This window comes from Watersipora subatra, chromosome 1 (genome assembly GCF_963576615.1).
Source record: "Watersipora subatra chromosome 1, tzWatSuba1.1, whole genome shotgun sequence".
NCBI classification, from domain to species: domain Eukaryota; kingdom Metazoa; phylum Bryozoa; class Gymnolaemata; order Cheilostomatida; family Watersiporidae; genus Watersipora; species Watersipora subatra.
In genome coordinates this window covers 71,955,974-71,962,173 of record NC_088708.1, presented here as the reverse complement: position 1 = coordinate 71,962,173, position 6,200 = coordinate 71,955,974, and positions in this window count along the sequence as shown.

Sequence of the window (6,200 nt, the reverse complement as noted above, 5' to 3'; positions counted from 1 at the left end):
TTTTACCACAGTTAGGATGAAAAGTTATGTACTAACATCATAGCAGGCTGTGAAAAATCTCAAATTAGTGATGACAGCACAATCCTACAAGTTACCAACTTTGAACACAGAGAATATTTTGGTGATTTTTTTGATATGCAGCAATCTACTAGTGTTGAATGTGATGATACTCAGCATGACACTGAACTTTCATATTTACCCACTATTGTTGCTGATGAGTAAACACCTTTCCACTATACTACTGGCTATTGCCGGCAGAGTTTGTGGAAACAAAAAGTGGTATGTACTGCTTGTTTTAATACTGCTGTCACTTGAGAGAAGTGGTATGTACTGCTTGTTTTAATACTGTTGTTACTTGAAAGAAGTGGTATGTACTGCTTGTTTTAATACTGCTGTCACTTGAGAGAAGTGGTATGTACTGCTTGTTTTAATACTGTTGTCACTTGAGAGAAGTGGTATGTACTGCTTGTTTTAATACTGTTGTCACTTGAGAGAAGTGGTATGTACTGCTTGTTTTAATACTGTTGTTACTTGAGAGAAGTGGTATGTACTGTTTGTTTTAATACTGTTGTTACTTGAGAGAAGTGGTATGTACTGCTTGTTTTAATACTGTTGTTACTTGAGAGAAGTGGTATGTACTGCTTGTTTTAATACCGTTGTTACTTGAGAGAAGTGGTATGTACTGCTTGTTTTAATACCGTTGTTACTTGAGAGAAGTGGTATGTACTGCTTGTTTTAATACTGTTGTTACTTGAGAGAAGTGGTATGTACTGCTTGTTTTAATACTGTTGTCACTTGAGAGAAGCTAGATGGCATAGCTGATGGCACATGTCTTAAGGATTATCGTTACAAGGCACTGTTTTGTAGCTAAGCCAGTTTAGAATGCAGTTTGTCAAGGATGACTGTCTTTCATCAAAATCAAGATCTGCTGCTCATCAAAGCGAATTCATAAAATAATACTTGACAGATGTCCTAGTTAAACTAGTATTGGTACTGTGCAAAATTGTCTTAATCTCCCAGATAAACATCTTGTTGAATGCTTTGGGGCTAGCTTTATATTTTGGAGTCATCATATGTTGGAGTCATCATATGTTGGAGTGTCATCATATGATGTCATCATGCATGTTTAAGTCAACGTATATTCAAACCATCGTATGTCGAACTACTTCTCTATATACATTATATATAAATCTCAAAGTTTGGCTGTCATTTGTCGTTCATTTATCAAATTATAGCTATAAAGTATTAGCAACTAAAATTCACCTTCGTACTGGATTTCAACTCATGACAGTCTAATAACACCGTGCATAACCACAAGGCTAAGGCCGTTCTTATCATGCCCATCAGTCTTACCATATACTGCACACCCTTTTCGTGATTACACACGCTAAATAATTAATTAATACAGTGGACCCTTGAGTTATGATACTCCTGTTAGAAGATTTCTTTTGCTTTACTAAATGGAACACGATGCTTTTTGTCCTCGCCACATGAAGATAAAATTGTTTTGGCTTCATTTTCTCCCATACTATATCGCCAATAATTTTTTTCAAAATTAAAATTTAGCAGTCGGTGTACTGATTACTGTGAAATAATTGAAATGCCAATATATACCATTTGCTGAAACCCTCCCACAATGCCTGAAAGAGATACATGTATGAGGTTTGCTATGTCACTTTAGCGTTATTCGTTATCAAGTTATAGTAAAAACAATGCTGAAAGCAGATAAGTGATAAACTTTTAGCCTATGACAAAGTTGAAGTTTAGTTTAGTAAAATACATGTACATTTGAAAACTTGGCTTTGAGTACAATATGTGTTTAATAAGCTAAATTTATTCAAGTTAAAATCCCCGTTCATGTTCTCACGACCAAACGAACGGAGCGAATGTTTGAGAGTTTTATGATAAATGCATGTGCACACAACTCACGAAAATTATTCATCAACAACATCGCAAACCCTTGTACCGAAATCTCATCAACAAATTTAACTATTTTTGTGTAGAGTCGTTTAAGTATAATAACGATACAAAACACATAAAAACATATTTAAATATGTTACCAAGTTTTTGAAAATTATCGACATATTCCTAAACCTTACCCATCTGATCGGATTATACACAAATAGACAGATTAATTTGGCCGAAAATCGTTATTAAAACTTGCCAAGCCTCACTTTATCAAAATAAAGACCGGCAAACAAACCGCCGAGCGACAGAGAATAGAACCATTAAATAGTGCGCATTTCACGAAAGAATAACGTGCACATTTTACCAGTCTATAGCACTGGCGAATTGTCGAAGGTTTCTGTAATTAACGTAGAAGTACTGAAACCGTTTTTTTTTGTCGATTTCAAAGTAACTGACATTTTGGAAACCTTTGAGTACTTTGGTATTTTAAGTGATGTCCAAAGCAGTGAAAGTAAAGGAACTACGATGATATTTTTTTCTAACGACTCATGAGATTATTACAATATTTAATTATAAGTTGGGATGACTATTGAAGTGTAATAGTCATACTAACAACATCGATGATGAGCAATATGTTACTGTTATTATTGTTTCTAAATAGTTTTGTTAAATATATTTTCTAAAAATCTATATAAATATTACAACTTCTTTATATTGTTAGCGATGACGTTTTGAAATGTAAACAAAATTGTGCATTGGTTTTTTATTATTACCGTATTACTATATTACTAATATTGGTTATTTTAATAATATCAGTGCATTTTACTTCTAATATTGCACTTTTCCTATTGCAGGGGGAAAGATATAAACATATAATCTTTTCCTTTCATTATGGCTGTTTGTTGTATATAATTAGAAGTTCCACTGTCATACAGCCCACGACCAAATTGATACTGGAAAAAAAGAAAGGGTACTGATGGTTGAGAAATGCAATATTAGCAGTCAAATGGCACTGCAGTGCAATAGGATAAGTTCAATGGTAGCTGTAATGTACTGGGTGTGGGTGTTATTATATACAACAAATAGCAATAATGAAAGGAAAAGATTATATGTTTATATATCTCCCCTGCAATAAGAGAAATGCAATGTTGGCCAATATTAGAAGTAAAATGCACTGATATTATTAGAATAACCAATATTATTAACATAGTAATAATATAAAACCAATGCACAATTTTGTTCACATTTCAAAACGTCATAGCTAACAATATCACGAAGTTGTGATAATTATATAGATTTTTAGAAATTCTGTACTAAGTAGTCATTGTTCTGTAGTGATCCAAACTTATAATTAGTTATTGTAATAATCTCATAAGAACCGTTAAAAAAAATATCACTGTCATTTTTACTTACACTGCGTTGGACATCAGTTAGAATACCAAAGTACTCCAAATTGTCTAAAATGTCAGTTACTTTTAAATCGGGAAAAATGAAACAATTTCAGTACTCCTAACTTAATTACAGAAACCTTTGGCAATTCGACAATGCTATAGACTGGTGAAACGTGCACGTTATTTTTTTCGTGAAATCCGCACGACTTAATCGTTCCATTCTCTGTCGCTCGGCGTTTGAATTTCCGGTCTTAACTTTGATAAAAGTGAGGCTTAACAAGTTTTAATAACGATTTTCGACCAAATAAATCTGTCTATTTATATATAATCTGATGAGATGGGTTAGTTTTAGGAATTTGCGGTAACCTTTCAAAGGCTTGGTAACATATTTAAATAGGTTTATATGCGTTTTGTATCATTATTATACTTAAACGACTTTAATGAAAAATAGGTAAATTTGTTGATAGGATTTTGTTACAAGGGTTTGATGACGGCCGTTACCAGATAATCTTTCAGGAGTTGTGTGCACATGTGCATTTATCATAAATCTCCCAAACTAATCGCTTCGCTCGCGTTTGGTCGTGGGATAACACCCACACCAGGTACATTATAGCTACCATTGCAGCTATCCTATTGCACTCAGTGCCATTTGACTGCTAATATTGCATTTCTCAACCATCAGTAGCCTTTCTTTTTTCCAATATCACTTTGGTCGTGGGCTGTATGACGGGAATTTCTAGTATATGTCTGTTTCGAAGGTAAGAACTCCCCATGGTACTGTAGTGTTTATGTGCTAATGTAACTGCAACATGTTTGGACATCAACCATGTTATGGCATTATTCACCTAATAATTACCTACTATATTGCTGTCATATTATGCTGTTGTGAGAATACAAATCAGTTCAAGCAAAGTCACCAAGCTATGTGTTAGGGCGTGCACAGGTATCTTACAGGTACATACTGCGAGTACTACAATGTAATGCTACATTTTCTTGCTGAGCATAACTACTAAATACCCTAAAGTTAATGAAGATAAATACAGTTACTAAGGTTAACATATTATTTTGTTACTAATTTTTAATATGTACACTACGCATATAAAATTTTAATGATTCTTATCAGGAGGTTTTTGCATTAGATAATTGCTACAGGTTTTATACTACTCTATGAGACATTTTTGCCTTATGATGATGCCAAGTTGTTCAACGTATACAGTTGTTAGTAGTATAGTGAGAGCAGATCTACACACACTAGGCGGAGCTTAGGGAGCAGGAAGTGACATCACATCAGGATCTGTTTGATTGACAGTTGGGGGGCGGAGCTAGGCGGTGTTGAGTCATGGTGTGAGTCATGGCGATCTGTGTGATTCGTGGTGCGAGTGAGTAATGGTGTGAGTTGGTTGGTGACGTCGCGGTGGTGGTGTCGGTGGCCGAGTGGTGAGTCGGGCCGCGAGACGATTCGCGGTTGTATTTGGGATTATCGGATTTCGTTGGCGTCCGGTAGAGGTCGCTCTTCCGTGCCATTTCGGGGATTGACGGAGAGCTCGGTGGCGACGGGTTGACGGACGGTGGCGGATGGATTTCGAGATCGTCGGAGCTTGTATGTATTTTCTTTTTTCCGATCCCGAATGAGAATGATGTGTCTGCGAACGAATATTCATTTTGATTGTAAACTTCATAAATTCTGAAATTATCCATCGCTGTTATGGTTCCACTACTTTTTTAAAGATAATGTATAAATTGATGAAGTATTATTAGTTAGTGTTGATTGTTACTGGAGCTTCTGAAGAGTCAACTTCCAATAGTATGAATATCGACATTATTTCTGAAAGAACTTCCCAATTGAATATGAAACAAAGAGAGTATAGAAGACCAACCAAGTCTAGATTGAACAGAACTACGTCATTACGAAGATCATCAAGAAAAAGTTCGGTAGTAAAGCGGATATTCGAATCCAAGGAAAATCTATATGGAAGGAGATGAGAAAATTACGCCACCTATTGCAACCGTTTTTAAAACCGAGGAAATGCAAGAACCATGGAAATGGATTGATCTAAAAGTTTCGGATATTCCAGCTTCGTTAGAAGTAATACAAGCAAATAAGTCTGAAGAAAATGACAATTGTGAGATTGCGTTGCAATTCTTCGTTGAACGTAAGGGAGAGCGTGTGGTATTATGTTCGATCATCGATCCTCAAAAGTATAACATTCCCTCATCATTTCAATGGTTGACACCAGCTCTCATGATATTGGATCGAAGTGAGATTTACATGAACTCTAAGTCTTCATCAGGATTAAAACTTTTCAGAATTGACGGAGCATGCAATCTGAAGGAATTCAGAGAGAAATTAAACAAAGATTATAAACTCTGTATATCAAGACAGTAATGAGTTAAGGAAATGATATTATGATTAAATTTTATATAGTTTATTTGATGATATATCATAGGGATTTAAACTTACTATCAATGGATATGTTATTGAATAAAAGTTTTGTATATAAAAATGCTAAAACATAATATAAAAAAGACTATTGAATTTCATTCAATCCCAATTTTCTTCTTCTTCTTTCATTGTCGAATGAGAATGAACTGTCTACAATCAAAACATACATTATTTTTAGTGAGATATAGTAAAAGTAAGACATACAATCAGATTAGATGTACATATACTTATTATCTGTACTTTAATAACACTCCTAATGATCTCTTACTACACTTTATAATAATTGTACATATACTTATTCTCTGTACTTTATTAACACTCCTGATGATCTCTGACAGCACTTTATAATAATTGTACATATACTTATTCTCTGTACTTTAGTAACACTCTTGATGATCTTTTACAGCACTTTATAATAATTGTACATATACTTATTCTCTGTACTTTATTAATACTCC